General features: G+C 53.3%; 1 protein-coding gene across 2 annotated transcripts in view; it reads right to left on the bottom strand.

The window, feature by feature from the left end:
- LOC104860384 overlaps positions 1–10,033 on the bottom strand; it is a 46,068-nt gene that overhangs the window by 29,067 nt on the left and 6,968 nt on the right. For both annotated transcript variants that reach the window (XR_004517296.1, XM_033763835.1), the window contains exon 2: positions 8,973–9,170. The gene's annotated coding sequence lies outside the window, so the exon portion shown is untranslated. The remainder of the gene's footprint in view (positions 1–8,972; positions 9,171–10,033) is intronic.

Below are 10,033 nucleotides of genomic sequence, written 5' to 3'. Positions count from 1 at the left end.
TTTTTTTTTTTTTTTTTTTTTTTTTTTTTTGGTACCAGGGATTGAACTTGAGCCCTTGTGCTTTCAAGGCAGGCGGCAGAACCACTAAGCCAAATCCCCAGCTCTGTGCTTCTAAAACACAGTCAGTTCAAGTCACTCTTCTGCACACAATCCTCACTGAGAACCGAATCAAAAATCTTTCAAAAAAATCTTCACATGCCCTGCAAAGCCTCCCAAGAACCCTATCTTACTGAATTTGTTTCCCCTTCCCTCAGCCACTTTTAATGACCTCCTAGTTAATTTTTAATCATGCTGGCCTCACTCTCTGTCTCTGGACCTTTGCACTTGCTGCTATTCTTGAAATTCCTTCAACTTTCTACTGACTGTGGCCTTTCCAAGGGGCCACCCTGACCTCCCTTCAGTGTAATAAAAGCCCATGTGGTATTCCTTCCCTTTCATCCTGCTTTATTTTTTTCTCTAGCATCTCTTAGACTCTGACATATTTCAGATGCTTTTGTTTCTGTGTGTATTGTCCTGCCACAGCCCTAGACTAGACTTTAAGCTGTATGGTAGGGATGGGAGGATGAGCCTAGGAGCAAGATAATCATGATCTCTTTTTTTGCTGTACTGGGGATCAAACCCAGGACCTTCCACTTGCTAGATAGGTACAGAGTCACTAAGCTACATCCCCAGCTCTATCATGATCAATTTTTTAAATGATTTCTTGGTTGGCTAGAGAAATAATTCCTTACAAAAAGAATCTTGTTGGTCATGAGGAGTTACTGGGAATTAAATCCAGGGCCTTCATACTGACTACATCCCCACCTGTTTATGGGTGACAGCTGGGGTTTGAGACAGAGTCTTGCCATGTAGTTCAGGCTGACCTTGAACTATGTAGACCAGGCTAGCCTCAAACTCACAGTGATCCTCCTGCCTAAGCCTCCCCAAATGCTGGGATTACAGGTGTGCGCCACCATGCCCAGATACCAGCCCTTTTTTGTTTTTCATTTTGAGATAGGGTCTTACTAAATCACTAAGTTGCCCAGGCTGGGTTTGAACTTGTGATCCGCAAGGCTACTGTCTCAGCCTCCTAGACTGCTGTGATTACAGGCATGCTCCATCATACCTGGCTTAAAAACAATCATGGGGCTGGGGATTTAGCTTAGTGGCACTGTGCCACCTTCATAAGCGCAAGGACCTAAGTTCTATCCCCAATACCAGAAAAAAACAAGGAAGAATCTTCATACTAAAAAAGGTTTAAAACCACTGACCTAGCCCTCTAGCAGTGAGTGCACCCCTCTCTCCCTAGATGAGAAAACTGGGGCTTGGTGAGTGTGGGGCTCCTACTCCAAACGCACCCTGGTTCCTGGGCTTCTCCAGGAGCTCTGGAATACCCCAGGCCACTGTCCTTGAGTGGGGCTAAGCCGGGGGCGGCTGGTCAAATGTTAGGTGTCTGTGCTCATGGGCACACCCCCATCACAGCCTCACAGCTTGTGTCGTTCTGTCCAGCGGCTCCAGGAGGCCATGACAGGGTTTGCGCCCCTAAGCAGCACAGAGCTGGGTCGGGAGGCTGGGTGGGTGGTGCCTCAGCTGGGGACCTGGATTCAGATGTCACCCCACTGCCGTTATCTCTTCATGGAACCCCAACCAAATCTCTGCGCCTCAGTTTCCACCTCAGAATGAGGATGGGGATGTAGTTGCTATGGCACCAGGGGCCCTTGAGGGTCAGAATAGGACTCCACGTGAGCAGTGCCCAGGAGAGCACTGAGCTCAGGCCACGCACGCTGCAAACCCTGTGCAGGCTGCAGGGTGGTGAGCACCCAGGCTGCCCGCAGTCCAGGCCAGCTCTGCCACCACCGCTGCACAACCCAGAGCCGGCAGCCCCTGCTCATGGGCCCTGGCCTCCTCATCTCCGTGTCCCACCCATTACTAAAGGTTCTCAGGCCTAAGTAGTGAGAACAGCTGGCTTTTAGAAGAGCCAGTTTTGTTATTAGGGATTTTTTTCCTCACACCCACTTTGAGTGGTGTCGGGAGAGTCCCATGGTTTACTCCACCAGAGTCCCCAGCATAGCTATGGAAGATTCAATTAATGAAAATTAAAATGTATAACTCACCTCAGTGTTGCAGCGCTGCATGTGTTAAGCAAACACTTCCACTGAGCTACATCACAGCCCCTTCTTTAAAATTTTACTGTGAAATAGGCTCTACCTTGCCAGTGCTGGCCTCAAGCTTCTAGTCCTTCTAACTAAGCCACCCAAGGTGCTACAACTACAGGCATGAGCCACTATGCTGGGCTCATTAGCTCCACATAAAGTTGTTCAATAGACATAGGTAGCTAGGGGCCACTGCGCTGAACAGAGCAGACCATTGTTATCATCAAAGAACTTACTGTTGGGCAGCACTGTCAGCCTAGAACGTTCTACTACCATGCCAGCAACAAGAATGTTGTAGGTGTCGTTTAATGGTAGAGCACTTGCCTACCATGTGCAAGGCCTGTGTTCAATTCCCAGCCCAGCAAACAAACAAACAAACAAACAAACAGAAAGCAAACAGCTGTGAGAAAGTAAGTTACCATTACTCAAGCTTTGAAGGTTGTCCTCTCCGGCAGCAAGTTCCGGGACACACTAGGATGATGTTGATGACCCATCCTCCCTACAGAAGCCAAGAGGGTCCAAAATATTCCCAAGCCACAGCTCCAACCGGCAGGCTGTACGTGCCAGTGGAGAGGGGAGAAGGGCTGAATTCCACCTGGTGTCCACCATGTCCTTGACCTTGTGTCCCTGCCAAGCAGTCTGTGGTCCACCTCCTCCGGGAGACCACTCACCCTGACCCTCCAGCTGTCCCTGAAGATGTTGCAGTACATCTACCCAGGCACCCCTGAAGCACTGGCTTCCTCCACCTTTCTCTTCTCCCTCTTACCTCACAGTTTGCAGAAACCTGAACACTGCTTTCTAACCCTGTACCCCTGCTCTCTGTCCGCTTACACTCTGTCCCTTCTGCCTCTGCAACTCAGGACACACTTCTCACCCTCACACCTGATAAACCTCCTACAGCCACCGTTCTTCTGAATCCAGCTTCTAAATCACGTAGGAGGCCATGCCCCTAGAATGCTAGGAAGGGCTCTGTCACCAGAGATTCAAATTCAGGCCTATCAGCCTGCTTGTCGAGGCTGTGGCGGGATACGAGGCCCCTTCCCTGCAGTGCTCCTATGATTCCCACCGCTGTCACAGCCCCACCCCTTGCCTCTCAGCATTCAGCCCCTGTGGCATCTGCCCTCAGGTGTGGCCCTGTGTCCCTCCCTGGTCCCCTGGGACCTGGCACAGGCCTGCAGGGCCAAATCACACTGTCTGCGGTCTCCCTTTCATTAAGAAAGCTTCTATCTTGGATCCCAACCAGGTCTCAGTAATGTCACATACAAAACCAGCCTCACCGTGACATGGCGACTCCTCCATGTGACATGTGAGGGAAAGGAAGCTGAGACAGGAGGATGCTCACCCCAACTCCATAAGGATGGCAGGGCCCCAGGCCACCCCCACCACAGGCAAGGCCAGAGAGCACCTGGAGAACGCACTATTCTTTGGCAGAAGGGACCTCTTGCTGATGTTTTTCCCACTCTCCGAATTCATGCCTGCTCTTTGTGAATGACCAGACGTAGTCACGGGATTCCAGCAGGTACAGCTGGACAAGTCCCTTCTGCTTCCCTTCAGCCCCACTTCCCAGAGGTGACCATTTTGGAAGCCACGTTGTGGGAGGTGTTCCAGAGATTTGATTATGTGGCTCTCTCTGTTTATGCGCACACATTCTGTTCAGTTTGGCTTCTGACGAGATGAAGTCACGCTGTACTTTTGCCTTTCTCTTTATTACATGTGTCAGCCTCTTAGTCTCTCTGCCATTTTTTGAGGGGGGGGGCTGGGAATTGCACCCAAGGACTTCTCATTAAGCTACATCCCCAGCCCTTTTTATTTTTTATTTTCACACAGGGTTTCCTAAGTCGCTGAGTTACCCAGGCTAGGCTCGAATTTGTGGATCCTTCTGACTCAGCCTCCCAGAGTGCTGGGTTGACAGGTATGCACGAGGCTCAGCCTCTTCCCGTAACAGTTGCTGCTCCATGTTCCTGGGTCTGAGGCCTCTGGTGATGAACGTGAAAACTCTGCACTGTTCTGCTTTTACAAACAGTGAGGCACAAGCAGCCGTACACCCGGGTCCTCCGGTGAGGATGTGGGCTCCAGGGTCCCTAGGAGTAGCGCTGTGGGCTCTCAGGGTGGCTTGGCTCAGTAACATGTGCTTAGAAGCCTGCAACCTGCCACCACAGTAACTCTCCCCAGCTCGCACCCTGTGCCTCAGAGCCTTGTCCACCCCCAGCCCCACTCCGTCCCCCGTGCGCCTGTCCTGAGTTCCACCCTGCACCCTGTGCCGTTCTCAGCTCCTTCATAGCTGTTCCCTACCCAGGCTGGTCCAAAGTCTGAGGCTGGCCCCTGGGAGCCCTAGACAGGCTGGGTTAGTCCCGTGGGGCTCAGGGTTCCTGGCCCCTGAGGGGCAGGCGTGGGAAGATGAACCTTCAGAATCCTTGGGGAGACCACACTGTGTGACCCCAGACAATAGCAGGGGGAGGTGAACATGAAACGTGGCAAGCACTTGAAGTAAGAAACCTCATCACAGTGAAGGACACGCTGCCAAGAACGATGGGACAAGAGTGCTTGGGCCGAGGGGGGCGTCTGGGCTATTTTGAGGGGAATTAATGGCAATGAGTCTTTATTTTTTTGAGGCAGGATTTCCCTATGTAGCTCAGGATGTCCTTGAACTCATGGCAATCCTCCTGCCTCAGCCTCCCAGGTGCTGGAATTACAAGCATGGGCCACCATGCCCCGCTTTCTAGTACATTTTTAAAATTTAAACATTTACCATAATTCATAAGCACCCTGCACTGATCAAACAAATCTGTCAAAAGCACGACAATGGGGCTGGGGATTTAGCTCAGTGGTGCTGCCACCTGCCTCGCAAGCGCAAGGACCCGAGTTAGGTCCCTGGTATCAAAAAACAAAAACAAAACAAAAAAAAATGACAGTGTGTCCTCAACCACCTTATTCACCAGATCTGCCACTGTGCAACTTCTGGGTCCTCCCTGAAGTCAAAGCGACCACGAAAAGTAACTTTCTGAATCAATTCAGGGCATCCAGGCAGCCGTACCAGTGCAACTAAAGACACTCAGGAAAGAAGCCTTCCAGAGCAGCTTCGGAGCTCAGCAAGAACAATGGGATAAGAGTGCTCGAAGGGAGGCGAGCATTCTGAGGAAGGTTCATGGTAATGCGTCTTTTACAGTAACAGATTTGGGGCTGGGGATTTAGCACAGCGGTTCCACCGCTTGCCTAGCACAGGGACCCGAGTTCAATTCCCGGTACCAAAAAAAAAGGTGAACAATTTCTCCATGCTAGGACTGAAAAAGTTTCCTGCATAGTTCTACAGTAACAGATTTGTTTTTTGGAACCAGGGATCAAACTCTGGACCTTGCGCTTGTGAAGCAGGCTGCAGCACCACTGAGCTAAATCCCCGGCCCACTGTAACAAAAATGTTTTAAATGTGAACATTCACTGTATATTTTGACCACGCCACATGTGTGTGTGAACCCATGTAGGCCTCAGCATGTAGGCATCTCTGTGTGAGAGTGTCATTGCACGTGGGTGTGACTGCACGTGTGCGTGTGAGGGGCAGTTGTGTCAGGCGTTATGTAACAGGCACTCCCAGGAGCCGACAAACCGCAGTGGTGTAACCGCCACCGAGGCCAGGCCCCCAGAAGGGAAAAGAGGGAACATGCAAACACCATTCTGTGCCTTTTCTTTCTCTCCATGCCCCAAGCAGGCGCTGGCCAGCCAGGCTTTTCTGGTCTTCCGTTCCCTCCACCTGAGGCCCAGGGGTGTGGGGGGCTGTGGGTCATGATAGCACAGGGCACTGGGACTGTGGCCAAGGGTCACAAGAGTGCCACAGGAAGAGAACATCCACAACCCTCTTTTGTTTGTTTGTTGTTTTGAGACAGAGTCTTGCTAAATTGCCCAGGCTGGCTCTGAATTTGAGATCTTCCTGACTCAGCCTCCTGGGAGTAGGATTATAGGTGTGTACCACTGCGTCCAACTGTCCTCAGCACATGATTCTGGCCCAAGTTTTAGAAACAAGAGGAAGATCTGCCCAGGTCTGCCCAGGCTTTCCTGGTCTGTCTCTAAAATGCTGCAGACCATCTTCCTCTTGAAAGTCTTTTGGGGTTCCGGCTCCAGAGGCCTCTGCCTGGTACTTGGGCTGCGTGTGGCCCTCACAGCTCATCTGTTCACACCTGTGTGGTGGCTTCAGGCCCACCTCTCTGCTCCACTCTCCCAAGGGCGCAGCTCAGCTCTGTATCTACCCAGGTCCTGGGCCTGGAGCCGTCCTTCCCACCGGCTCCAGCTTCTCAGCCCTTCTTCCAGGACCTGAGCTCCCTGCCCCAGGAAACATCCCCTGCCTGCTCCAGCCGGGGGCCGCTCCAGGCTTTCCTGCAGTGCCTCTGGACATCTTGCAAGCACAATTCTCCTCTGCCCTCCAGCTGTTCCTTTTAATAACAGGGCCTCAGCGCGGTATCATCTCTGCAGGACCCCTGTTGGGAATCACTGCACAGGTAAGCGTGGGTGGTCTCCCCACACCTCCAGGCTCTGGGAGGCAGGGTCCTCTTCTGCTCCCAGCCCCCCTGCCGCCCCCAACGTGGGGCCACAGGATACTCAAGGGCTGCAGCTTCCCATGTGGCCGGCAGGTGGTTGGGGCCGTCTAGCTGTTCGCTGATTGGCTAACTGGCTGAACAGGATTGATGGGAATCCCTCATTCAGAACAGCAGAGTGAGGGACAAGGCGTGCAGCTCGGTGGTAGGGTGCACCCCACACTCTGGCAAGCATGAAGCCCTGCTTTCCACCCTCCGCACCTCCAAAACAAAACAACAGAGTGCCATGCTGAGAGCAGGGGCCAAGTGACTTGACTTAACTCACAGAGCCCACCGAGCCTCAGGGCCTCTCATGCAGAATGGGACTGGGCCTGGCATCGTGCACAGGGTACTGGGAGAACACCCGCCACGCTGGTGTGGTGTGCGTGGCTGTTCATGTCCACTTTTAGGTCTGGCTGAGGCAGGCATTTCCCCCCCACCCCACTTTGCCCGAGAGGAATCTGAGACCCAGAGAGATGCGGTCCCCAAGATCCTTCATGGCTTGGGCTATACTACAAAGGGTAATTCTTAACCCACAACCGTGAACTCAGGAGGCCAGCATTTTTCTCCAGGTCAGTGTGGGTACAGGCAGTAGAACCAATTGGAAGAGAGTATCTTTCTCGACTTTAAACAACTTTCTGAGCCAGGCACGTTGGTGTACGCCAGCAGTCCCAGCACTCTGGGAGACTGAGGCAGGAGGATCGCGAGCTGGAGCTTAACCTGGGCAACTTAGCAAGACTGTCTCAAAATTAAAACTAAAAAAGTGTTCAGTGGAAAAGGCCTGGGTTCAGTCCCCAGTACCACACAAAAAAGAAAAACCTTTCTCATCAGCTCCAGGCACCCTCATCTCTACCCCAGCGAAGGAGGCGTTCATGATGGGGGCTTCCAGGAAGAGGTGGCATGAGGGTGACCTTGTCCTCTACAAGATGACACTGTCCTTCAAAGTGCGTGGCAGCAGGTTTGCCCTTTCTGCGCTGGTTTCCCTCCAGCTCCGAGTCCAGCACACCGCCTGATTTTGCTTCCTGCCCCAGCCCAGCTCCTGGCCTTGCAGGGCGGGCTGAGCCTGCGTAGTTCTCAGGGCGAGCTGCCCGCTAGGCACTGACACTGGGCACGCTGCTCCTCAGCACCTGCCCTGCCCTCGCACCCCTTCCTTCCCTGCATGGCGCTGTGGGAGTGTCCCCCACACCCCACTTCTACGGCCCCAGCCCCCTGCCAGCCCTGGCCGCGCCACACGCAGCACCCCGCCCTCCTTCCCTCCTCACTTTCTTCCCACAGCACTGTCACCGTCTGACATACAGCACAGTTCACATATTTGTCTTTATTGTCTGTCTCTCGCTGAGATGTCACCTCCAGGGATTGGGGCCAGATCTGTTTTACTTTTGTGTGTGTGTGTGGTGCTGGGCATCGAGCCAGGGCCTCGCACATGCCAGGCAAGCACTCTACCTACCCCTGAGCTGCACCCCTGCCCTCCAAGCGCTTTGAACAGAGCCTGGCACATAGTAGGTGCTTAACAAATCCTGGAAGGGACAACTGCCTTTGCCCACATGCATCACACACTCTTGCCAGGTGTCTTCCTCCCACCTGTGATGTCCCAGCCAGCAGCGCCCTCCTCGTGCCCTTGTCTGCATCACGCCCGTGTGCCCCAAGGTGTCCGCAATGTGACCTGCCCACTGCACACCCCCCTGTGCACCATGCAGATCGTGCCTGGCCCCAGCATTCTCCCTGCCTCAAGGCACAGGCCAATTCCAGAGGAAGAAGTGTGCTCAGTGGTCCAGGCATGGGCCAGGGCTCCTGTCACCCACCAGCTCGGCCCAAGGGCAGAAGCAGAGGCCTATCTTCTTTGGACCATAAGGCCCTTTTGTTCCAAGTTCCCCTCCAACCAGGCCTGGGCCTTCGTCCTAGAGGTTTCCCGTGGGCTGAAGGTGCAAGGTCCCCTTGATTTGGGTCCTCCCACAGGATGCTTTGGAGAAGTTGTCACAGAATGCAGACTGCATTTCCGGTGTACAGGGAAAGAGAGGAAAGGATCTTCACCGACAGAGAAACCCAGACCAGGGAGCAGGTGAGAGTAAAAAGCAGAGAGCCAGAAAGTGCTACTGACTCAGCAGACAGCTGGTCCCAGCTGAGGGAGCGGGCAGCAGGAAGGAGAGCCAGGGAGGGGCCAGAAACAGGCTGGGACCCTGGGCACAGGGGGCAAGGAGGAAGCATTCCGTCCATCATCGAGGTGGCCTTGTTGTCTTTTTCCCATTCCCCTGCCTCATGGACTGAGGTCGCCACCTACCTTTTGCTGCTTGGGGGGTGGCCCAGGAGCTGGAGTGCTGGTCTTCTGTGCAGTGCAACAGCCTGTCCGGCACGGGCGAAATGGCGGGACACACACGGTGTTGCTGAATCCTGTCACAGCCTCCTCAGCCCTCATCGGGATCCATCCCTGCAAACCCGACCTTCCGAAGTCCTTCCAGTGCAGAGAGCGTCCTGTGGGCTGCGTGGAGGAGGAAGGATGCCGAGGCTTAGGTCCCTTACCAGCCCAGTGGGGAGCCTGCAGACCTTGTCCCTTTCAGGAGGTCTCTCTCCTTGGCTCCAGTCCCCTCTCTCCTGGCTTCCTCCCTTCGACAGGCCAACCCTGACACTCTTGCGTGGTCCACCCAGAATTCCAGTCTGCCTTTTATCCTGTGTGACCTTGGGCCAATTCCTCAATCTCTCTGTGCCTCTACTTTCTCATCTATTCTCCTACTTTTGCTGGTTCCCAGAGACTTGGGCAGGGAAGTTTTGCCTCATCAAATAGCCAATAATTTCCAAAAGAATATAGGAACCCCACTTACTAGACCATTCTGTCTTCTTAAAATCTCTTCCTCTTCATGAAGAGGAGTGAACTCACTCATGCTATAGGCAAGAACCTGAGGTTCCAAGAAAGCAGGAGCCTGGCCCCAGGCCACCAGGCCACCCAGCCTTCAGGGCCTCCCTCTGCCTGCTTTAGGCTACTCGCAACTCTGGGCTCTGAGTGGTTCAGGGGTGCTGGGATGGCCAGAGGTGATTAGGAAAAAGGTAAGCATTGATTTAAAATACTTTCACAGCTGAGGGAGGTGGTGCACGCCTGCAATCCTAGTACTCTAGGAGACTGAAGCAGGACCATTGCAGGTTGGGGCCCAGCCTGGACAATTTAGTAACTTAGTGAGATACCGTCTCAAAATAAAAAATAAAAGAAAGGGAGAGGTGTACTCTCTTTGGGAAGCTGAAGCAGGAGGATCACCTTGAGTTTGAGGCTTGCCCAGGCTACATAGTGAGTTCAAGGCCAGCCTGAACTACACAGCAAAAGCCGTCTCAAAAAAAAAAAAAAAAAAAAAA

Source organism: Fukomys damarensis, unplaced genomic scaffold, assembly GCF_012274545.1.
Source record: "Fukomys damarensis isolate Sample0158 unplaced genomic scaffold, DMR_v1.0_HiC HiC_scaffold_2, whole genome shotgun sequence".
NCBI lineage: Eukaryota > Metazoa > Chordata > Mammalia > Rodentia > Bathyergidae > Fukomys > Fukomys damarensis.
The sequence above is the reverse complement of the archived record's forward strand: the minus strand, read 5'-3'. Positions and strand labels throughout refer to the sequence as shown.